Genomic DNA, 26,819 nt, shown 5'->3' on the forward strand with positions numbered 1-26,819 from the left:
AGGATCATCATTACACTATATACAAAAATCAACTTAAAATAGATTAAAGACTTAAATGTAAGATTTGAAACTTTAAAGCTTCAAAAAGAAAACATAGTGGGAAAGTTTCTTGACAATGGTTTTGGGAATGATTTCTTGGATATGACACCAAAAGCACAGGCAGCAAAAACAAAAACAGACAAGTGGGAGTACATTCTACTAAACAGCTTATGTCACAGCAAAGGAAATAATCAACAGAGTGAAAAGGCAACATACAAAATGGGAGCAAATATTTACAAATCATATATTGATAAGGGGTTAATTTCTTAAATATATGTGTGTGTATATATATATATATAAAACACTCCTACAATTTAATAGCAAAACAAAAATTAATAACCTGACTTCAAAATGGGTAATGTACTTGAACAGATATTTCTCAAAATAAGGTATACAAATGGCCAAAAGGTATATGAAAAGTTGTGCAAAATCACTAATTATTAGGGAAATGCCAATAAAAACTACAGAGTTATCACCTCACACATATTAGGATGGCTTTCATCATAAAAACAGAAGATAACAAAAACTGTCAAGGGTGTAGAGAAATTAGAACCCCTGTACATTGTTCATGGAAATGTAAAATAGTGCAGCAGCTATGGAAAACAGAATGGAGACTTTTTAAAAAATTAAAATTAGAACTACCATATGATCCTGTAATCCCACTTATGCAATATCCAAAAGAATTGAAATCAGGATCTTGAAAAGATATCACTACTCCCATGTTCATTGAAGCATTATTTATAATAGCAAAGATATAGAAATAGTGAAAATGTCCATTGATGGATGAAAGGATAAAGAAAATACGGCATATATATACAATGGAATATTATTCGGCTGTTAAAAAGAAGGAAATTCTTACTTTGTGACAATATGGATGAACCTGGTGGACATTATGCTAAGTGAAATAAGCTATATATAGAAAGATATGATCCCACTTCATTTTTCCACCTATATGAGGTATTTAAATTAGTCAAACTCACAGAAGTAGAAACTACAATAGTGGATGTAAAGGGCTGTGGGTGGGAGAAATGAGGAGTTGCTCTTCGATGGGCATAAAGTTTCCGTTATGCTAGATGAATAAATTCTAGAGACTTGCTGTATAACATAGTGCCTAGAGTTATTAATGCAGTATAGTGCACTTAAAATTTGTTAAGATGGTAGAACTCAAGTGTTCTTACCACCAGAGATAAGATAAAAAAAAAACAAAATAAGGGGACACAAGGAAACTTTGGGGGGTGTTAAATATGTCTATTCCTTTTATTGTGGTGATGGTATCACAGATATTTGCAATTGTCCAAACTCATTGTGCACATTAAATATATGCAGTTCTTTGTATATCAGTTATACCTCAGTAAAGATGTTTAAAAAAGAAATTCTATCTAAAATAATGAAATACTTAACTGTGGAAGTGTATATAAAAGTAGTAGTAATGTTCCTTTAAATTTAATGCTGACCACAATGCTTTGTAATTTTCCTTTTAAAAACTGGTTTTTCCCAGCATGACACCCTGTGCTGGCATCAGTAACAGACTCTTAAAAACACTCATGCCAAGGAGTTAACAGGAAATATCTTGGCAAATTCAGAGTCAAAAGGAAAGCACAAAATTGTCAGAACACATATCGTGTTTCTCAGAATTATCTGTATCATGTTGGAAGTTTTTATACGGAAGTGTGTGTTGACACAAATGATTAAGGCCAGGATTCCTACAATTGACAGGAAAATGACCTATAAATAATGACCTGTGATGGACTTGTCATACAGTCATTAAGTGAAATATTCTAGTACCAGTTTCCTCCCTTTGGTACCCCAGTTTCCGGCTTCTGTGAAGTACTTTTCCTTTGTAAAGATCACTCATTTTTATCTGAGATCATCAAGTTTTCTTTAGGCTTTATCAAATGATAATTTCATTTTCTCGCTTAGTAGATAACAATATCAAATAGAATTTCACAAGCCTTTTGGAACACATTTTACTTGGACAGAAATTTTTTCTGGGGAGCTTCTTATTTCTCCTTCTACAAAAAAAGCAAAGTAAAATAATTGAAATGTTGAAAGTTTAGAATTTCTTAAGTTTAAAATAAGAGTTAATTTCTATAAATTATTAAGAAGCCAGTTTGTCAATTATTTTAGGTAACACAGGATCTATATTTTCTATGAAATTAATAAAGTTCAATGTAACTCCTTGGGAAATGGTATTCAGAAACATGCAAATGGAATTTTAAATATTAAAATTCCATTATTTTACCACAGAGAGAGAGAAAAAATGTAAGTTTCTGGATAAAATATTTTATTAACTAAACTCTAGATCAAAGTTTTTCGAACTGAGGAATATAACTCTCAAGGTTAACAGAAAAGTAATAGTGGGGACAGTGAATTAAATTGTAGGTTTTTTTTTTTTTAGTTTTAGGGGCTTCAGTAGGGTTCTCTTCTCCTTTGTCATGTCTCTATCCATCTCAATCCAAAAATCATGTTTTTCTTCCTTCCTTGCCTTCATGTTGATAGTTGGGGAATAACAGTGGAAAAACAATACGTAATAAGCACTATCTTTTAAACCCACAAGCAAAGATACTTGTATTTAGGCACTTACAGGCAAAGAAAAATGGAGAATTTGTCACAATAGTATATTAAATCATTGTATGCTGTGATAAAAGCTAATATGTAATGAACACTGAGAAAAGCTTACAGAAATTACTGTCACCGAACAATCAACACCTTGTAGATTCCGTATTTAACGATTCACTATGTTGCTCATTCTAACTGTTAATATTGGGATAACTTATTTTTTAGTACACAAAATGACCACTTTTAAGACCCCCATGTAAATCTCACATTAAATGATATCTAAGAAAGAAATAACATGTTGGTTTTGTACCAGTGTTTAGAGATTCAGAGATAAAAGTCACCTTAGAGTCATTTCATTTAAACCTCTCATTCTATAGATAGTGAAAATAGATTTGAAAGCATTTATGGCAAATGTGACTTCTCTGTGTCCACATGGCCCAAAACAAAACTGGTCTGTAAATGAATTAGCTTCTGATACAACATGATGTATATCCTGTAAGGCAACTCTAATTATGAGGCTGGGATCAATATTCCCCCGGATTTGGTTATTTCTATTCTCTCTCTGCCATCTTACTACACTCTCTTTGGATTGTACATGTATTAATTTACATTGCCATGTGGTTCACTCTAGGGCCTGGAGATATGAAAAGAGGAATAAGGCACAACTTCGCCCTTAAAAAAAAACCCTCACAAACATGAAGAGGGAGAGGGGGGGAAGGGTAAAGGAGAAATGCAGTACTAGATGGTGAATTCCAGTCCTTCTAGCTGACTCCTAACTCATGTCTCTTTCTCTAATATCGTTAACCCTTGAACCATTCTCATCAAGGCTGCATGAGAATCTTTGTAAGGCATGTCTCTGGACTATACTCTTTCTTTACTTGAAATCATCAGCAGGTGTTCCTCTGTAAAGAATCTAGACCTACTTAGTCAGGTAAGCAGCACTAAACACTGTATGAAGCCTCCTTCCACCTATCCTACAAATTAGTTTTCCAGCCTTAGATGTCATTGTTCACAGAAAATAGAACTGATCTCCAGCTAAACTGCATGGCCCACTATTGCCTGAAAATACCCATTTTTAAAAATTTGCCTTTGTCCTATTTATGCCATGCTGTATGTTGGAAAACCTTTCTTCACCTTGTCTATCAAAATTCTGCCACCGTCCACAGCCCAGGTTGCGTGCTGCCTTTTTTCATAAAGCTTTTCTTGTTCAGTCAGGAGTGATCTTCCAATGCCTAGAACATCTTTGGAAATATGGTTATATTGTTCTTGAGTCATTTAACATATTTACCCTTGAACTATACTTTTATTTCTCCTAATATAGTATATGCTCACTGAGAACTGGAAATATCAACCTCTGATTCACCTATATTATTTAGACATATATCTTATACAGCTGTTATTATAAAAAATCTCAGAAACTAATTTTAGAAAACACCGGTTAAGAAGGAATTTAACATTTATCTGGCCCAACTTTTTACTCAGTGAAGGAGAGCGAAAGTAAAGTTGGTTTGATTTTTGAACCGTCATAATCAAAAGAAAATCTTTGCAGCATTAGGGCAAGCAAAGATTTCTTTGCACAAAAGCATGAACCATATAATTTTTTAAAAATTTGACTTAATTAAAAATAAAAACATCTGCTGCTCTGCAAAAGACACTACTAAAAAAATGAAAAGTCAAGCCACAGCCTGAAAGATATATTCAAAACACATATATCTGATAAAGGACTTAAATTCAAAATATACTAAGAACTTGCACAATTCAACGATAAGATGACCCAGAAAGGGAGTGGGTATACTTGAACAAACACCTCACAAAAAGCTCAAAAACAGATGTTGAACTTCATTAGTCATCAGGAAAATGCAAATTGAAACCACCATAAGACACAACTACATACCCATTAGACTAACTAAAATTATTTAAAAACAAATAAAACAAAACCTACACGGTACCATCTGTGTTGAGTATATGTAGCAATTGAAGCTCTTGCACATTGTTAGTGGGGGTGTAAAATGGCAAACCATTTTGGAAAACAGTTTGTCAACTTATAGTTAAATATGCACTTTTTTGTATGGGCTCATTTATGTCACTCCTAGGTATTTACCCAACAAAAAATAAAAATATGGGCCCACAAAAAGACTTGTACATGAGTGTTTATAGCAAATTTACTCATAATTGCCCCAATATCAAAACAACTCAGATGCCCATAAACAGGTAAAGAGATGAATAAATCATGAAATATTCATACAATGAAATACTACTGAACAATAAAGAAACAAATTACTGATACAAGAGAGAAGGTGGATGAATCTCCAAATCACCAACCTGAGTGAAGGAAGCCAGACAGAAAAGACTCCATTTTACAGTAGCAGAAGTCGTTGCCATGCTGATGATAAAAAAGGAATTAACTGCAAAAGTGCTTAAAGAAAACTTTTAAGTGTGTTGGAAATGCCCTATATCTTGATTATTGAGCTCTTAAGACTACACAATACGAAAGAAAAAAGACCATATTCACCTTTGCAAAGGGTGGATGCCCTTCCTTTGGAAGTTTCGTTATTAATACATTAAAAAATTAATTATAAAACATGTTGTATTATTTCAAGTTAATTTTAAATATATTGAATTAGTGAAACTTTACTATGTAAACTTGGGTAGCTTATGTATTATTGCAACAGAGCTGAATATGAAAGAGAAATGTACAATTTTAAAGTTCAGTTCATTTTCTAAAACTCTTAGGTCAGATGTATTTTGGTATTCAGACTGTTTGGATTTTAGAATAGTAATGTGGTACATATACCATATATTACACAGCAGCTGAATCTTCCTTTAATGAAAATATTAATATTTCTGTAGCAAAACACATGAAAATATATACAAAGTAATTTAAAGACATGTATAACCTCATATCATTTCAGGGCATGTTTTTAAGCCAGATAAGATCTAGTACCATGCTTACTCCAACCTTTTAGTTTCTAAATGTTTTTTGGATTTCAGAATTACAGTTTAGGTACTATAGACCTGTAGTTCAATTTACCGATAATTATTAACATAGCTCAACAAACAACATACCTGCTGTGTTTCAAGGTTATATAAGCAGTTGTGATGAACTAGTACTTTTGTCAAGTATGGGAATCTTAGCCAACATTAAATTCATGGCACTGTTCTTTGAGTGAGGAAATATAACTCTAGCCAAAGATAAAATTTCTGGTTTTAGTGGACATACTATGAGGATGAAGTAACATTTGTTAATTGAATGAAACCTCCTCCTAGCTATTTATTTTCATTTTAAAATGTCACCGTACCACAAAACTATGAGAATAAAGAATCTTTCTAGAGGAAATATAGTTTCCCCACTAAAATGAACAAACAAAAACTCAACATGGAATTGAAGACATAAAATATTCAATTTTTCGATAGAATCATTACTTAGTTCTCATTCAACTAGGTCTGATTTTCTGGCCCCTACTGTGAGTGTGTGTGTGTGTGTGTGTGTGTGTGTGTGTGTGTGTGTGTGTGTGTGTTTACATTTGCCTTCATTTCTAAAGAAACACTGGTAAATATAGTATGGTATGGAGGTAATGTAATATAGTACAAAGAGCATGGAGATGGGAGTTAACAAACCTGGTCTTATTTAAATTCTCACTCCTCTCTTGAGAACCTTGTGGCTACAGATAATTTAGCTTTTCTGAACCTAAGTTTCATTATGTGTAATTCGAGAGCTGTAAATAAAACTTTTCTGGATTGTTTTTAAGATAACATGAGATACTGTCAATCATTCAACACAGGGTAGGCAATCGATAAGTGGTAATCATAATAATGTTTATAATAGACCTGTTAAAACCTTAATAGAGGAATCTATGATTGCAAAAGGAAGTTTAATTAGAAATCAGCTTAAAAATCTCACCTTGTGAAAATATTGTTCTGCTTCTCCCTGCAAGACTATTAACAGATTTCGACCACTGGAATTTCACAAATGCTGTATTTGACAATGTTTGATCACTTCGTCTACTCTTTTACAACCTCCCCTACAAAAACCCTGTGGTCAGAAATTACAATCCAACTAGTGTAAAAAAGTTTCTGAATTCTAGAACAGGAGAAAACATTTTCATTCAATAGGAAAGATATATATTGCAATCTGGAAGCATGAAAAAATTAAGGTTCTGTCACAGGGATGGGGAGCATGGCATAGGGAATGCAGACAGCATTAATGTAATGACTAGGTAGAGAGCCAGAGGAGAGAACGAGCAATCAGGTGGATCGTTTTATAAACGATATAAGTGTCTAACCGGAGTACTGTAAACTTGAAATTCAAAATAAAATTTAAAAAAAAGAGTAAAAAAAAGTTTCTGATTGAATTTTGACATAGTGAATGAAATTTAAGTCCATTTAAGAAACTTTACTCTTATCATCTGATGATACAAATGAAGGAGAGTATTGTATTGTAAAATGTCAGCCACAAACAATCAATTAGATTCCATTAAGCCATCTATTCTTGAAATGATTCTTTCAGATTGATTACTTAAGTAACAAATGCAGTTAAGCAATTGACTTATTCCTCTTTTATTTATTTATTTTTCACTACTGAATTCTTATGGGAAATCCTATCTAGGTCATCATAACACAATTGAAAACAACTGATAATGAAAAGAATGCTAATTGGTTTCCTCTCTCTCTTATCACTGATCCATACACAAACTAATGTTTCCACATTCTTCCTCTTGTTTGTAGCCAACCTCTCCAAGTATCTAAACTTTAAAATTTTTTTGGATGTAATCATCAACTAACAAAGCTATGCACTGCATTGATAAGGTATATTGAGTAGTAGACAGTGCAATGAATTTGGACTAGAAATAGTGTGTTTAAAGACCTTTGGTCAAATATTTATTGAACAAGCACTGAGCCAAGTGCTAAGGATAAAAACACAAGACAGTTTTCGCCATTTGGGAACCCAGAATTTAGTAGAGGAGATTTGTAAATAAGCAAATGCAACACAGAGCAATATATACAATAACAGATTGTAGCCAAAGTAATAAACACTTAGACAAATAATAAACATGCTGGGCCAGCACACATGGGACCATTACACCACTGAAAGCCTTGTGTCTGTTCTGAGACTTGTGTGGCCAAACCAACATCACTTCTAGCTGGGTTAGCCAAGCTCTATCTATCAGTCCCTCAATTTCATTTCCTTCAAAGAGTATCAGGACTAAATCCATAGATCTCCCAGGCTTTTAATACCTGTTTAATTCAGCCAATATCCAGAGTCTCAGTGATCTTTTGAAAAAGTAGTATAATTTATTGAAAAAAAATCCATTTTCTACTGCATTATGCAGTTTACCTTCCTGAGACAACTTTCCCATCCCCTCCTTCTCTTTTCTCCCACCTCATACAACAGTGTCCGCTAAAAGATCTATTCTGTAATATAAAAATTCCTCTATACCATCAACTGCTATTCAGAACGTTTCTTTCACCTCTGCCTCAAATGGACCCTGCCTCTTGAGAACACAGTTTCGCTTGTAGGTCTCAAGAAGTAGCTTTTATTTTTCTATCACCTTTACATATTCATCATTAAACAGTAAGGTTAGCAGATTTCAGACATTTGCTTTTCCACAGTTCAGTAGCACTCCCACTGCTGTGAGGCTGAACCCTCAGTCAAATCGCTCCTCCCATCCCTTACAGGTAACCCCGACCAAGCACTCAATAGCTCCACCTCATTTATTTCCTCTCTGAACACCTTGACACCTAAGTCACAGTCTCCTCTTCACCCCAGATTCCTGTTATTGTCCTACAAGATTACCAGCCATGCCAACCTATTCAGGACTCTAACCACTTACTCGTTTCTAACGTTCTCCTTACCCTCACTCTGACACCCATTCTTAAGGCCATAATCTGGACCTGACCATAACCTGAAGCTAATAACATTCAAATCATCTGTCCATAATAAGTTTAATCTTTCAGCTAATTCTTTGATCTTTTCAGGAATTTTGATCCTTTGACCTTTCACACTCTACGCTTACTGTAACCTTAACTTTAACTCTAACCATAACCATGACTATAACCATAACCACAATCCTTCTTATCTTTATTTCCATCCTGATCAGCTTAGATTCTATGGTTCATTATTTTAATTATTCTTTTTTTTCCTTTTAAACTCAATTTCTTCTGTTTTTTCTTTTTTCATTGTATTCATTTAACAAAAACTAAATTCTAAAGGAATCCATTTGTGTGTGTGTGTGTGTGTGTGTGTGTGTCTTGGGCAGTGAATTATACTGGAGGAAATAACAAAAAGAACAAAGTAACACCATAAATTTATCTTCAACAATTTCATCTAGGTCATTAACAAACCTCTTATCTCACTGGCCTCAATTATTCACACATTCCAGACTTTTCTCAACCTCTATTCACACCATATCAGACCCATCATTTTTCAGGCACAGGTGAATTTACTTCCTAAAAAAGAAAAAATAGAAGCTATCAGATGGGCACACCCTTGCTTCTCAATGACTTAACCTATAAACCTAATTGCATTTTCACCCACTCTATTCTCTTTCTTTCTTGTTCAGATGGAAGAAACATTGTCCCTTTCCCTGTTTAAGGCTAGTCCTTCCACCAGTGCCCTAGAATCCATTCTCTCACCCTCGTAGACAGCATACTCTCTTAACCCATCACTCTTCTATGTAATCAACCTCATTTTTTTCACAAATGAATCCTTCCCATATGCATTTAAAGAGTTCTTTTCATCTTAAACACAATACAAAAAGCATAAATAAAAACAAAATTTTCCTTGATCCTAGTTTTCCTTTTGTCCTCTTATCTCTCTTCCTCTTCTGATCTTGACAGTCAAATTTCTTGACAAAGTCGAGAACCGTCACTGTATTTTCTACTCACCTCCCCGGTCTCTCCTCGACATACTCTGATATGCCTCGTGTACCACTGCTCCACTGAAACAGCTCTCACCCGCATCGGCAGCAACTTCATGCCGCTAAGTCTATAAACCGATTTCTTGTTCCTTGGCATACTTTTCTCTGAGAAGTGCTGCCCACTTTGGGTTGGAAGTTAGTATAAAGTAGCTGTTAAAACTGTGGCTTCCGGAGTCAAACAGCCTGGGATAGACTCCTGGATCTGCCAATTACTAACTGCGACTTAAAGCAATTAGTTACAAAACAAAACAAAACAAAACAAAAAACTTCTCTGTGCCTCAGTTTTCTTCTCTGTAAAATACAGGTAAAAATAGTACTTGCTTCATAGGAATGTTATGAGAATAAAGTAAATGAATATTTGTAAAGTTCTTAGAACACAGCCTGGCCCCTAGTAAGTTCTCAATAAATGTTACTATTAATTCTTTTGAACACTGTTTCCTTCTTGGATAACTCAGGGTCATGCTCTTGAGCTTTTATCAGCCAGAGTCACTGCAAGATGTAGTTGCACAACCTTGGATTCCAACCTTGGACGCCATACCTATTACACTTCAGGTTACTGAGGCATAAATTTTTATTGTGTTAGGCGGCTAAGATTTGCATTAATCTGTCACAACAGTGAGCTTTACCTTAACAAACAGAACCATTGTGAAACCACGTCTGTAGAAAACATATAACTGTGCCAGTTGGTCTCACTTTTAAATTCATAATCCTTAATCTTAATTGTTGCCTATCAACACTAAATTTCCTGGCTCTATTCAGTCTCCTGCTTTCCTAGATAATAATTCATATTTTTCCTCTTTCCTCACCTGGTCTATCTACAAATCTCATTATCAATACCTTCAAAATGTATACAGTATTTAACCACTCTTTCAGCCTCAGGTCCAAGCTCTCTTCATCTATTTCTACTGAAATAGTCTCTGCTTTCAGTCTTTTCCAACACAGCGGCCAAGGTGATCTCATTAAAATGTAAGACAGGTCTCAAAACCCTCCAATGGCTCTGTATCAGTTAGAGCGTAGTCAAGAAAATAGAAACAACACTAGATATTTCAAACTGAGGGCACTCTTACATAGGTGTTGGATGACTTGAAGAGGAAAAGCATAAAATGGAGATTAATAACTGTGGGCAACAACTGCCATCACTGGACGAGGGGACAAAGGAAAGAGGTAGGGATGCCAGAACCTAGGAGCTTGGAAGAAGGGCTCCGCAGGGCTGGTTCTTATACTTCTAAGGAAGGAGCCACAGACAGCGTGCTCCTAATTGCCCTGAGAGTGTCCCAGGGATGAGCTGGAAATGTCATAAAACACTGGAGGCTGGATCCAACTGCTGTTTCTGGGCAACACTGGCTAAGTCAGGGAAACCAACAAAGAAGTCCATTCCTCTGCCTTCTCTCTAGGTATCCTGTAGGTAGAGACTAAAAGGAAGCCAGCTGGCAAATTAAGTGCGAAATGTAATGTACAAAGTCTCAGCCCTAGTCTCAGCATCACAAAGCCACCCACTCTGGCTACTCGGCACTCATAAAAACTCCTCTCCACGGATTGTAACTTTCATGCAACAATAATAACAGCCCATGCTTCCACCCAGCAGGGTCTAACTCTCTTTTACACAAATGAAGTCACTCTCACACTTTTTCCCATAAAGAGGAAACTCAAAGTCCTAACATTTATGATGTCCCAGCTCTGGGGGATGTTAAATCTTCTTGTTCAGTCACAATCTCACTATCCTCACATAAAGTAATAAGGGCAAGATAAAGGATGAAAAAAATTAGTCATTCCTCTAATGGGCTCAGATGGACTCACTCATCTGTCTGTGGTCAGCTGCTGGGATAGCTGTGCTAGTCTTTGGACTCCTTGTGTGTCTGGGGTCTTGGCTGTAATGGTTTGTCTCTGTTCCATGTGGTTTTTCATCTTCCAGATGGCAAGAACAAGAAGTTGCAGAGCTAAAAAAAAAAAAATAGAAAGAGAGAGAGCAGAAGGATTCAAAGTCTCTTAAGACCCAGGCTTAGAATTCACACAATCATTTCTGCTATATTCTATTGGCTAAAGCAAGTCACAAGGGCAGCCCGTTTAAAGATGTGGAAGAAGAGATTCTACCTCTTGAAAGGAGAAGCTGTTAAATTTGCTTTTTTGCAATATGCTACATAAGCAACGAAAAAAAGTACATAGCTCTTTTTTTTCCCCACTGCATTTTCCTCCTCAATATGCGCACTGTGAGATGGATTCCCTACCCCCACCCCCCAACTGCATAGGCACCCATTTTTACCAGAGGTCCAAAATGATTTTTGAGTTTCTGGGATCAGCATCAACTTAAGTCTAGTGCACAGTCACCTATTAAATGTGTGCAAGCATGTTTTGAGAAGGCTTAGAAAAGTTTTAGTGTATATAATAGTGGCAATATTTCAGAGTCCTTTCTCAAAGGTATCTAGCTTCTCAATGAAAAAATTCCAGGTCAATGAATTAGCTTAGATTTGGGAAGTGGGTGAGAAACTGTGAATACTCAAGCCAGATTTTTGTCCGTCAGACCTAGAGTTTTCCTATTACACTGACTAAAAACACTTCAGGAATTTACACCTTCTGTTGCAATTCCATATCTAACACTAATACATAAATGCTGAGTTTAATTTTCAACCATATCTGCCCTGCAATATAAAAATTAAAGTGAATACATTTATACAAAAAAATAAAAAAAAAAAATAAGAGATTCTTTTAGGATCATGAGAAAAGCTTTGGGATGGTCCAACTCCTGAGCACATAATTTTCCTTTTGTATGGTTCCCAGTGTAGTCAGATATAGCCATTCCACCCCACAGTCACCCCATGATCATTACCACCATATCAGTTAACTGCAGCATCCATTTTGTCCCCAAACGTATTTTTTCCCTCAACAAGCACTTTATCTCAAGCAACTGCAGGTGGTAATTTAATTAAATAGTACATGCCATGGCAATATCGGTATCCCATTTTCTATTGACAAAGAACTTAGCATGAATTAAATTCAAGGTCAAGGACATATCTAAAATAATTCCATAATCCCACCTTTGAAGGTTTTCTGGGATCAGATCACTGTTGGTACCTGACACTGTAATCATCAAGAAAACAGAAACCACATTAAGCATTTTGGACAGAGGTTTAATTTAAACAGAGAATTGGTAACATGGGTGTTTGAAAGTGAAGGAACAAAAAGGGATCATTACAGTAACCCAGAAATTCATAACTCAGAAGGGAACGCCTGTCCGTAGGTCTTAGAGACTGGGAGTAGGTGAGAAGATGACCAGGACCTAGAAGGTTAAAGCATTGGTTCTCAGACCTCGAAGAAGGGGATCCCAAATTGCTCCTTCTGGAACCTTTGAGGAAGTGCCACAGGGCTGGTCCTGGAAGTGCTCAAAGAAAGTGAAGGTTGAAGCTATCATCCACTGCTGACCAATACAAAGAGAAACAGGAAAAACAGAAGGGTGTGTCTCTTCTCTCCTCCCCTTGCTGTCCAATCTTCTTCTATTGCCTTCTATTGCCAAATCTGACAGGAAGCCATTTAACTAACTGAAACATGTAATTTACAGAGTCCCAGCCAGCATCATACAGAAGAGTATTAAAGGATGCATTTAGAATCAAGAGGAAATAGATAAATAGCTGACTCAGGCTTCCTGTCTCAGCCAGAGTAAATGCTAAAGTCCTACAATGATCTATGGATTCTGCACAGCCTACTACCCTGTTACCTCTCACATCTCTTGCTCCTCTCCCCCTACTCCTTCTGCTCTTACCATACAGACTCACTGCTCATTCTTGATCACACTAGGCATGTTCTTATTTCACAGCCTTCACACTTACTGCTCACTCAGCCTTAAATGCTCTCCCTGAGACTGTCATGGCTAAGTCCTTTATTTCCATCTACTCAGAAGTTACTTTCTCATGGAGGTCTTCTCTGGATGTTCCACCTAAAATTTCAAATCACAATGGCATTTCAAATTTCTCCTCTTTAATTTCTTTTTCACCTATGTATTTACCATTCTGTAAAACACTATATATTTTTCATATTTTTCTTGTATATTTTCTCCAGTAGAATTTTAGTTCCAAAAGGCAGAGACTTTTGTTTGTTTTTCTCATGGCTGAATCTCCAGTGAAAGAACAGTGCCTAGAACATATGTGATATTCAATAAATATTTTTTGAATTAATGGATATCCACTGATATAATTCTAGTCCCAGTCAACTCTCACCTGGTAACATCCAATAATCTAACTGTTATCTCTTCATCCATTCTTACCTCTGTCAATCCATTTTGAATACTGCTATTTTTATTTTCAAAAATTAATTACATATTAGACTATCTTATAAGCAGCTGGAGAATGAGTCCTCTATTATTTATAATTATATCATTGCCTTTTTCCCCAATTATGGCCCTATGACTAAAATTGACAGGTAAACTTTACTCATTCAGAGTTCCGTTAATCATTTAGATAATGAAGATTTCTACATACAGCAGATTTATCAAGTTATTTCACTTGACTTGAGGTTCTAATTATCTTTATTATAAATCTTTGTGAAGTATCTTACTACTTAATTTGGCTTTTCACACAGTAAAAACCAAATGGACTATTCTTAATACAGTCTTAGTTATGTAGAAACAGGAGGGGAAGATATGTAAGATATACATAACACAAAAGTTATGGTCTTGAAAGGTTGCCTATGGACTAGTATCTATGCCAAGTTCTAGATTTTTATTTCAAAAATGTTTATAATAAATTGAATATTTATTTCTTTGGCAAATTCCTTGCGAATGAGACATCATAAAATCTCACCTAAGATAAGTACTCACATGAAAATCAAGACTCCTCTAAGTCACAAAACATGAATGCGAATTTTCTATTAGTCATAATTACTTAAAAGTCTAAAGAGGATAATTGTTTAACAAAATTTCTATCAGCTTTTATTTCTAAGATACGATAACATGTCCTCTTTTGCACTGTCCATATTCTATTTCTGTGCTCTCTGAAAAAGCAGCATACTTTTAGAAATGAACAGGTTGATATAGTTTGTTGGGAGGATCAAATGCAACAAGAGTCTGGGCAACAATTCAGCACCACATCCTTTTAGCTTTGCTTATGCCAGGCTGGTGATTGGATATGTGTTCCTTCTCTTAGTGGACTACAATGGCCTGGAGGTTAGGTTTTACTCACTTCATGTCCCACAAAAGGTTTTTGACAGGTTAGGTACTGAAATAGGTTGATATTTAAGAGTTGGACACAGAAAGAAGTAAATGATGCAACTCTATTAACACATTAATGAAACTTATTAAATGTAATATGAGTCTTTATATTTAATGCAAATAATTAATGCTCAGATTTATCAATTATGTTAAATTTGGTGTTCTATGCAATGAGCTAAGCTCATATCATAGCTCTCGTGAGTGTGTGTGTTTAACGGTTCGAGCTAAATTGAAAAGAGAGGTTGTGATAATTCTCAAAACAATATAAATTGCAGTCCTGCTTCAAATATGTCTAAACATAAATGCATGCATGATCATTTCCTACCTTCAGCTTTCCCCCTGCAGATCTTGGGTATAGATTTTGCAGGGCTGTCTTTTCCTCTGGCTCATGCTTCTCTCCCTTACTTCCTTTGGAGCATATGTTATGTAATGGATTGAAAAGCAAATCGCCTATTTTGGAAAGGGTGATTTCTTTATGAGACCATCTTAATCTCCAAGGAAAATGCAAATCACACAGAAATATGCGCAAACAGCTGGAGTACAGGTGGACATTAGTGAAACAAAACCTTTTCTTTTTTTTATATTGGAAAATATGAGCGAAGTTACTTTTTATAAAACGTCCCTGCTGTTTTCACAGCACAGCATGCAACTCCATGAGACTGCATAAGCTGTATTTTCATACAGACTTTTCTTAATATGAGCCAGTACTGATAATCTACAAAATACTTACACCTCTGACGAAAAAATAAATCCTCCACATCTAATGGTAGGATGATAAAAAATATAAGAGAATTTGTTTGAAATACTGTGCTGCGAAATATATGAGTATAATAATATCCTCACTTTTTATCTCAAAATTATTTTCATTGGTTTATTGTTAATGTAATTAATTTTTGCTATCATGACTTAAACTTGGCTGGATAACAGCGATATTTATAGGTTCCTTTAATATTTAAGTGCTTACATATATATTATCTTCCAAAGTAGGTAATCCTCTTATCCCCATTTCACAAATGCTTTGTGATTGCTTTTGCAGATGTTATGCAAAGATGTTAAAGTGAAATCTAAAAATCCGAAAACCTTAGACTAAGAATTATTTTTTAATAAACTGTCAGATACTTGTATAATAAAATAAATGTATTCTAATTTATTATTGTAAACCAATTACAGTAGGAGGGGGAATAATGATAAATCTAATTTAAGAGTTCACATGCGATATCACTCTTTCATCACTGAAGGAATGTTAAAAATTATATTTGGCTACTAGTGACGATAATCTAAACAAGAGACATATAGCTCTGGCTCATGTTTGAAGTCAAGGGATTCTAAAGCTTGGAAGCTCAACATAGTTGAGGAAAGTATGATAGTCAGGAAACTATGCTCTTTTTTCTCTGCTGTACTCAGCACATTTGTTCCATTTTCAAGGGCACAGGGTGGTTTCTGTAGTTCCAGCCATCATATCACCATGTCTGTTAGGATACAGGAGAAAGAGAAAGAAAGGCCAAAATGTTTTTCCAGAAGTCCCACCCAATAATTTCCACCTCCATCTCACAGGTCATTCTAGTTGCCAGAGGTCCTGGGAAAGGTAGGCTCTTGGCTGGCTCATCATTGCAGGAATAAAACCAGAGAAATGTTGCTAAAGAAGAAAGTGAGAATGGATTGGGGCACATACTGCTGTTTTTGTCACTCATCCATAAAGAAGCATGGGATTTTTCTACTGTTAAGGGCAGTATCTATTCAATCTTTCAAACTTTCACTCCACATGTAAAACATGCCTCACTAATGGATTAAAAAGGATCCTCTATTAAATGAATCTTCTGATTAAGAAGTAATCAGAGAAAACAAATTGAGTTTAGTAAGTGAAGGTGACAATTGAAAATGGAAAATCATCTACCCTGGTTTAAAAGACTATATGATGGCAGTAAAAAAAATGAACTAAAACTAGAAAATGTAAAATTAGTAGTCATTAGGTGCATGGTCATATACTAAGAAGTCTGGGGAAGAGTAGAGTTTGGTTAAGTGCAATTTTCTCTGTTAAGGAGTTTGCAGTTTTATCTAGTAAAAAGCTTATATTAATTATTTTTGGAGAAAATAAATAGCTGTAATTTCTCATTTAATAAACTATTTATTAAAAATCTATATTATTTCTCTACAGGGATCACTTTCTGAAAGTATCTTGGGACCATTAAAGAACTATTATAACCATTGTTTTTTGGAATTCTGAGAGCGAGAAGGAATCAAATCATTTCCAGAGTCTTATTTGTTTCTATCATGAGCATGACTTAAAACATAAAATGCGTTAGATTATTGACATCAAACATTTAGAAGAGTGTATTATTGAAAATAACATTAATCTGACAATTTCAAAATTAATGTAATAAACATATGAAAATGTGCTAGACCATTTTAATAATATAGTGCAAGTTAAACAAAAACAAGATAGAATTTAATATAAAATTTTATCAAGAACTGGTTAGGAAAAATGATACAAACATTTCCTATCATTACTTGGAGAAAAATAAGTGGCAAATTCCTCTGGAAAGATACACACACAAACAGGCACACACATACATATACAGATACATTTTTAGCCATATATGACCATGTATAAATATATATAGTATTAAAACAACCATATTCTTTAAAATAGCAATTTCTGGAAATCTATCTTCAAGAAATAATGCTAAATACTGAAGAAAAAAAGCTTTATTTACAACCTTCATGGCAACAGTGTTTAAAAGTAAAAAATGGAAATAGTAGTTGTTCAACACGAGATAATAACAAGGTAACTGAGTGTACATTCAGTTAACTAATAATTGAAAAGATAAGAAAAGGTAAGAAGAGAGTAACTAAGTGTACATTCAGTTAACTAATAATTGAAAAGATAAGAAAAGGTAAGAAGAGAACTCTAAGATTTCACAGAGGTGGCAACCGCTGGAAGCAGCTATCACCCTCGGGGCTGGAGGAATAAAGGAAAGAGACTGGAGTTAATAAAGTTGGTACCTTAGTACCTTTTTAACTCAAACCCAGACCTAGAAAGGCTGCCCAGCAAGCTGATGCTTTTGAACTGGAGCGTGATGAAGCTGCTTTTCTATTTGTTGAAACAACTGCAAACTGGATCTACCCGCTGCTGTAGGAGGGAACTGGCACTTGCAGGATGAAGAACCATGTTTAGAGTGATGTTCAGGGCACCAGCCAGAGCTAAGAAGCTCGTGGGAAGCACACTGCTTTCTCCTCCAGCCCTCCACTCTCCCTGTAGCGCCCTCTTTTGACAGAATTTAAACAGGGAGCCAGCGGGCAGCAGAAACCTTCAGCCCCTTCCTGAGGCGCTCCTACCTGCGGAGACCTTGTCAGTTGTGCTCCGCCCATCTCCGTGCTCACCCTCTCACTCATCCACTCCTATGGCTTCTGAAAAATGAGTGACTTGGGGTGGATGAGGGTGGAGGGTACTCTGTGGAGTTGCAGGGCTGAGTAGGAGCCCGTGTCCAGCTGTCTTGAGCAAGTTCCACCTTGGCTAACGCACTGGACAACCCACTGGATAACAGATACCCAGGGCTGGCTAGGCAGGGTGAGCGTGTGCCCCACCCTTGTGAAGCTGAGTATGTAAGTGTGGTTTGGAGATGAGAGACGATAGCTTCATAACTGGTACACTCTTGTTTATTGCCTGTCTCTTCATCTAGAAAATAAACTCTTAAAGGGCAGGGTAGCTCCAGTTCTTTTAACAGCACCTGGCTTATGGCAGATGCTCCATACAAATTGTTGAATTAATGAAGAAAAATCTTCTTTGTGGAAGGAAGGGGAAACAAAATGAAAAAAAATATATATGGCAATAATAAAGAAAATTGTTTTTATTTCTGACATTTACTTTTTCTTAGTCCAGAAATTATTCCGACAAATGAAAGATAAAAACCAAGGAACGCCTCCCCTATCATCCCGGTTTCACCTCTCTTTAACTATGCGCGACTTTGGGAAGTTAGTTAACTTGAGCAACCTGTTTCATAGTCCTAAAAATAGAAAGAATGCTTATTTTAAAGTGTTATTGTAAAAACTAGTAAGATGATATATGCAGAACACCTTCACGGTAACATTTGTTCAATGGATTGTACTGTTAAAATCACAATACGCGTGTCCTCACCCTTCAACTGTCATGCATCTGGCATTATTTCAAAATAGGTAGCATTTCTGAATAATAATATAAACTAACATCTATTGGGCATTTATAAATGTTTTTACTATGTTAACTCATTCAATGCTTCCAACAATTTATGAGGTAGATGCTTTTATTTTTCCAATTTTACTGTAGAGGAAATTAAGGCACAGAAAGTTAAGTAATTAATCTTAGGTTACATAGCTAGAAAGTAACAGAACTAGAATTTGAACCCAGGTGATTTGTCTCCAGAGTCTGTCCTGGAGAACAAACACCACTGTAATGGTGTTTCTTTAATCAGACTACTAATAATCTTATTCTTAATGCTAATTCTGGGTATTTGCAGGACTGTCTTGTGTGATTATTAATAAGCATTTTACCCAGTTCAGCCAAAATTCTTCTGGAGAATCATTGGCTTAGAAAAACCACATCTGACTGGATTGAACACACTAAAAATGGGGAGAGGTAGGGTCTCCTTTCACAAGGGTATCTGAACAAAGCTTAAATACAGCCAACCTAATTATCAGCTATGATCCCCCTATTAGGGAAAACTCTGTAATTGGATACAAGAAAATCTTCTGTAAAAGCTTGTTCTTCAGGAAAGGTTTAGCATTGGTCTCAGAAGCCCAATTAAATACGATCAAAACCATGTTAAAAAAAGAAAAAAAACCAGTTATACTTAAAAAAAAATGTTGAAGGGAAATATTTCACAACATTAATGCAGTTGTCTTTGTTGTAATACAGTGGGTTATTTTTTTGTTTTCCTTTTTTAAAGCTTTCTTTTCTAAATTTTTCTAAATGAGAAAATATTGTTTTAAAAAGAATATTCATTTCTTAAGTATGAGAGAAATTGCTATTAAAAGCAGAAATTTAGATAAATAAAAATAAAGGTATCATACATAATCACACCATTGTGTTAAAACTTTTCCAGACATATGCTGCATGTGTGTACAGAAGATTTTACCAAAAAAAGTAGGATTATTTTATGAATACTGCTTCACACTGCTTTTCTTTTCATTGATCAGAATATTGAGAATATCTTCCTCTATAAATAAATACACACATAGATATATATCATACTCTGCAATACATTTATTTGTATAGACATAATTTTTAACCATTTCTCTATTTTTGAATATTTAGGTGGGTTCCATTTTATAACTATTATAGCCCAAAATTTATACATTTGCTTTAACCACTTGTCTAATTAGTTCCTCAGTATTAATCCCAAGAGTGGAAATACTGGGCCAATGGATACATACTCTAAGTTTTTTAGTGCGTATCGACTAATTGCCTTCCAAAACAATGGCTCTAAATAACTCTTCTACACAGTAGTATCTTAGAATACTTGTTTCCTTAGAGACGCGCCATGCTCTTTATCATCTTTGTCAATAAGATATGCTAAACAAATCGATAGGCATTATTTTTTATTCAATAACTGCTGAGCTTCATGTGCTTTTGTCATTTTTTTCTCCCTCTGTAAATTGTTTTTTTTTGTCCTTTTCTCATTTTATTTATTGACTTATTTTTACTAATTTGTAAGAGTTCTTTGTCTTATATTATTTTAAATATATTGCAAACGCTTTTATCAGTTAGAGAATTAATTATATAGAAATATCCATTCAAATGTATTTAAAAGATTGCATTTTAAAGAAAAGATAAAGTGCATGTCCAAAGGAGTCCTGGAGTGCACAAAATGCCTAAGCAGAAACAAGAACATGAAAGTCTGAAGCAGAAAAGGCTCTCCCAGCTTGGCACTGAAGTTACACGAAAAGACAGCGCTGGGCCCACGACAGAACGCTGAGGAGTCAACCTGCGTGAAAACTATTCCCTCAGCCACAGGGAAAAAGGTTTCTCCTCACCACCGTTTCTTCAAGAGACGAAACTAGAGCTCTGTATCAAACCCCGCAGTATATCCTCCCCAGTTCCTCTCTGCCAGCTCAGGGTTACTCATCCCTTAGATCTCAGCTCAAGCACCACTTCCTCAAGGAAGTTTTCCCTCACCTTGCCCCCTAGGTCAGACCTCCTTTTTTATGTTTATAAGACAGTGTCCTCCTTTGCAGCATTTCTCACTGTTGTGGTTTTGTATTTATCTACTTGATTATTTGATTCATATCTCTTACTCACTAGAATGGACACTCCCTAAGGGCAGAAAATGTCTGATTTTGCAACTCTTCATCTCTCTACACTTAGCCTGTCACACAGGAAATGCATGACTAAGGTTTTTTAGGTAAATGGGTTGTAGAAAAATATGCTTTATAAATTATAATTAGCATCCATAGAGCATGAGTTCAGCCATTCTCTATGAATACTTTTGAGGTTTTCATTAAGTGATGATTTTAAGAGCCACTCAGATTTTAAGTAGAAAAGTCTAAATTTGAGAGGTTGTGACTTACCAGCAAAATGAACATTCCAGTGCCCATGTGAGCAAAACACGTTTTTCTCCCTAGAGTTCTAGGTAAACAAGTCCTGTTTAAATGGAATGATTTTCCATAAAATCTCTTGTAATGTTTAAAAAGGCTATTGATTAGGATGTGGTTCCATAGTGTAGCAGTTAGCACATCTGCTTTACATGCAGAAAGTCCTGAGTTTGCGCCCCAGTGAAGCCATGGTCCATGGTCTACGACCATGGCACCCTGAACAAGCCTGATGTCTGATCTCAGAAGCTAAGCAGGGTCAGGCTTGGTTAGTACTTGGATAGGAGACCATCTAGAAAGACTAGATGCTGTAGGTATAAATAATAATAAATAATAAAAATGAATGAAATACAAAGGCCATTGATTAGACCCACAGATACCTAAAGATTAAAGGAAAAAGTCCTCTGTACTTGTGTAATTTAAGATGATAGCCACTAGCCACATGTGACTATTGAACACTTAAAAGATGGCTGTCAAAATTGAGATATGCTGTATGTGTAAACCATGCACAGAATTTCAAAATCTTAGATTGCAAGAAAAGAGTGATGAAAAAAGTCAGAATAATTCTTATATGTCGAAATGATATTTTGGATATAGTGGGATAAATAAGATACTTCATTAAAATTTATTTCACCTTTTTCTTTTTTACTTTTTTGTTGGGTCTGGTAAAAACTTTACAATTAAATATGTGGTTCACAATACATTTCCATCGGATGGTACTGCTCTTTAACTAAAATCAGCTTTATGCCTATTTACTATGCAGACTCAGAATTCTGCAAAAGAGATGTTTAATAAAAATCTTTATAAATATCTAAGTACTAAAGCTCATTCAATGAAAGCCTTCAAGTTTCCACTGAACATTTATTAAGTCTTATTTTACACATGATTTAACAAATTTACCTAATCACTTTCTAAGTTCAAAGAAATTACAAGTATTGAGAGAGGCAACGACGGGTAAGTAAGTATATATCTGAGAATTCAAACTCACACTCCTTCACATATTGTTAGGCTGACAATTTCGTAAAAAGGAAGGTGATAATAATAATAATAATAATAATAATATGAAAAGAAGATAGAATGACAAATCTAAGTCATGGGGGTGCCATATTGTGCACTTTGTGCAGGAACAAGAGTGTTACAGCCTCTGTAGTCTCTGAGGACTTTCTAATCCAGTTCAGTACAGTTATTGATGTTAGAAAAAGTTCAATAATTGACTTTAGGGTGTACTCCATTTAAGAAAACATAAGATGAGTTCCATCCAAACTTATGAAAATAAAACACTGAATTTCTGTGATTTCTGTCTACTAAGGAGAGCTATTCTCAAGATAAACAGGAAAAAAGTTATAGGCGGAGAGAGATTGTAGGAGATGAGAAAGAATAAGGGTGTGCTCTAGTTCATCAAAGTTTCATTATAAAGGAGCTTACTTTAAAAAGTAGTTATTTTTTTATTGTGTAACATAAGAAATTTTAGGACAAGTATAGATTAGACAAATAAGATGTTGTAAAATAATACCTAAATATTTGCAGCCCATCTATTAGTAGGAAAATGTTCTGCTCTGCCTCTGTGTCAAATATCATCCTCTGTGTGCTTTTATGACAAGATTTTAGTGGAGCCTTTGGATTATTATACGCTTTGGCCTAAGCGAGTGAATGACCGTTAGGACTGTTCTCTGACTTCAAATCACATGTTATCAGTGAAACCTTCACTGCTGAGTTTCCTTTCATTGTATCTCCAGGCTCACCATTTCCTGTCAATGTCCTTAGAACGGAGAATATACTGAAAACTGGGGTCAGCCACTATGCCACTAACTCTACACTTCTGGCTTTGGAAGATAAAGCAGTTTTTATTTTGTTTTGTTTCAAAATATTATTTTTTTCTTTTTTAAAAAACCAACATTATATTTTTCTGTGATTTGTTTCTTGTTAAAAATCAGCAAGGTACGTTTTAAATATGTGGTGCCGTCCAAAGATTCACCCACTGCAAAAAGAATTAATTTCTTATTGTGCATCTTACGCTTTATTCAAGAATTTGCATGCTCTGTCCAGCACACAGTCTTTGAGACTGTCCAGTGTAGGAGCAACTAAAATCTGAATACGACCCTTGTAATATGGGGACTCATGAACACCTAATAAACAATGTACGATGATTAGCTCATGGAAAATAACTAATTTTCTAAAAAGCCCCACAGTGTATTAATTAGAACTACAATGCAATATCTTTCAGATATTCATCTACAATTTGTGTTCACAAATGTGTTCTTTTAGAATAAATTTCATGGGTTACTTCTTATTTCTTTATCATTTTATTTTTGAAAATATAATCGAGTCATTATTTTGACCACGTTGAGGAAAACAAGCATATTGATATATATACAAGTAAACAAAACACCGAATATAAATGTCAAAATAGAAAGACTTTAATTGTGCTGGGTGACCAGAGGACAGTTAGCACAGCTGCTTGGAAGTGTGACAATCATCCTCGCCCTTTGGATTTCTCACATTATTATTAGACTGGCTAATGAACAAGGTGTGAAGGATTAGGATTCTGAGTTCTCAGTAATTAGCAGTAGACAACCTGCTTTGATTGGAATGACAGAAGGAGGTGGAAGCCACTTTTATGTGTGTGGTGGGGGGTGGGGTGAGGGAAGAGACTGGATGGAGGAATAGGCAGTAACTGATTCTTTCTGAAAAGGTTTATTATTGTGTTGTTGTCATTGCTACCATTTAAGTGAGTTCCTTCCCTTTCAGCTTCAGACTGTGTTTCCTGCTCTGTGAGGACAGAGCTATCTTTCTGAGCAATAAAATCATCAACTGATAGTTGCAGAAAGTAAAACAAAAAACACCACTTGAAACAGGAGGTAAAGTGATCCGATCATTTTATGCAGTGGTGCAGTGAAGAATGTCTGTAATCAACAGCTCCAATGCAATTGTTTTGCAATAAGCAAAACCAGGGCTGGATTCCCACACAGGTAGATTAACATAATTTTGACAGAGACAAGGAATGGCTTTTCCCTGGAGAGAGATCTGGACAAGGGTCTCTGAGCAAGTCCAACCCAAAGAACCAGTGTACTATGAGAAGAGAGAAAAGAGTAAATGACAGTAAATGGAGGCTTGAAGAAAAGATGTCCTATGTTTGTTTTAATTCCAATTAAACCTTTGAGCAGGGGTGAGATAAGGTAGAAAATATATCAGTTGCGTGGCTATCTTCAAATTAATTTTTATATTATTAATTTCTTTTTGTTTGTTCACTGATTTTTGGTTGGTTGGTATATTAAACTAAGCCAGTTATTTGGTTTCTCACTGGTCAAATGCCAGTTGAACCACTTTTGGCATCTAAGTGGAATTTTCTGATTCTCTTACAATTATCCATATTAGGGTGATTTTTTTCATTTGCAAGTTCCAGGGTCTCTGCCTCTCTGTTACATGCACTCCAGGGACAGATGGCAGAGGAAGACACCACCTGTCTGACAAAAGACGCTACCTGGTTGGTGCTCTGAATGACATGCTGAGAAGCGGTAGCTGTCACCAAGGAAGTATCAATTGTTATATAATTGTACATTTGCGCATTTAGTTGTATTCGATTTTGCTGGTAAGTACAACCTTATATTTTTAAATTTCGATGTACGTGTCTTTGCAAACCGTTAACTCCTAGAGGACAGAGACAGTGTCATGCTTCTTTTATATCCTCCAAATAACAAGAAATACAAGAGAAGTAAATAAATATTTTATAAATTATATTCGATGCTGGGCTATAGTTTTCATAAGGGTGGGACTGTGACCATTTTGTTTACCATTATATCTCCAATGTTTAATACAGTTCCTGACATAGTTAAATGCTTTACAAATATTTGTTAAATGGATGAGTAAATGAATTTTTAAAAATCATGAATTAGATTGTCAGTTGAGGTCCAGGTTGTAGTGAAGGGCAAGAAGAATGAAATGAAGAAAACTTCCTGCTCTTGGGTGATGTGTACTGCTAAGAGTCTCATGAAGACCATCTTTTCACAGTTGGCTTCCTCTACCTTGTTTGACCTGGAGTCAAAAATAAGGGCAGAGTCAAGGAAACTTGGATGAGATCTAGATATGCTTCAAAATCTTCAGAAGGAGGATATACGCCAACACCCATTACCTTATTTGCAACTCCCAGCTCCCTCATCAAAGGCTGGACTTGGGCTGAATGCCTGACTTTGTTTTGGTTAAAAGGACTAGCTTATATTTTCTGGTCAAGTACTATTATCCTTTGTGAAATTCATAGCATATGGTTTTGATCATTTTATACTTTAAACTCAGGAAAAAAAACAACTCTCGACTCTAACTTTTTTTTACAAGGCCAGTTATAGCTGATGACTACAAGAGCACCTAGGTTTATATGTAAGGCTCGCAGGTGTCACCCAGAATTTGCTAGTTCTATTATTTCCATATAATTCATTCTATCTCTTTTCACATATACTAGATTAGAAAATAAGTGCCATGTTTTAGGCATTTTTCTATGTCCTGCTTGGCACATGTGTTCATTAGTATTTGTTAAATGAGTGAATAAATGAGTAGACATTGTATTTTCTCTTATTACTAACTTACTTCCTTTTTCTCCTTGAGAGGAGTTGCTATTATTTCAGAATATACCCATTTCTCCTCTGATTCATGTTCATGTCCTGTATTTTAAGACCTCAGATCTTCATTTCCTATGTCATAAGGTTGATTTGGCTACTCAGAATCTTCTTAACCTTGGTTTGTTACAGCAAGATTCATGATCGCCGTATTAAAATCAGAACAAAATATACCGAGGGAATCTTTTCCATATATTCCTTAGATTATATACATGTTTTTGAGTTTTTTCTCTGCCAATCAAGTTTAAACTATAACTAGGGGGAAAAAAAAAGTGTAGCTGAATGCGTATTTCAAATTACAATTTGACTTAACTAGAGAGAAATATGAAAAGGAGAAAAACAGCCTAACCATGATTATCTAATACAGTTAGGAATATAGTTAGAAATCCACTTAGAAAATAAAAATGAAAATAATAAATATTGATGTATTTTAAAAAATAAGTGCCCTTAGGATGTAATGTACAATCTGATGACTAGAGCTAACACTACTGTATGATATATAGGAAAGTGGTTAAGAAAGTAGAACCTAACAGCTCTCATCACTAGGAGATTTTTTTTTTTTCCTTTTTTGGATCTATATGGGATGATGAATGTTAACTAAACTTATTATGGTAATCATTTCACAGTATATGTAAATCAAACCATCATGCTGTATACCTTAAACTTATACAGTGACGTATGTCAATTACTTTTCAATAACACTGGGAAAAAAATAAATGCGCTTAACATGAGTTTAAAACTTAGGCCTCCTATCATGATGATTACTGGAAAAATAACATTTTAAATGAACTTTCCCTTTAAAAGTTTGTACTGTCTTTCTTCTTGGTAGGGGTCAAACAAGGTAGTACAGAATTTTTCTCCTCAAGGTTACAAGCAATTAATGCCAATTAATCGATTTGCAAGGCTCTCAAAAGGGTACTATTTTGAAAATTTCTA

General features: G+C 35.1%; 1 pseudogene; it reads right to left on the reverse strand.

The window, feature by feature from the left end:
* The window catches only part of LOC102882073, a 13,360-nt pseudogene extending 3,787 nt beyond the window's left edge, over positions 1-9,573 (reverse strand).
* Between the last annotated feature and the right edge of the window lie 17,246 nt (positions 9,574-26,819).

This window comes from Pteropus alecto, unplaced genomic scaffold, assembly GCF_000325575.1.
Source record: "Pteropus alecto unplaced genomic scaffold, ASM32557v1 scaffold166, whole genome shotgun sequence".
Classification (NCBI taxonomy): domain Eukaryota; kingdom Metazoa; phylum Chordata; class Mammalia; order Chiroptera; family Pteropodidae; genus Pteropus; species Pteropus alecto.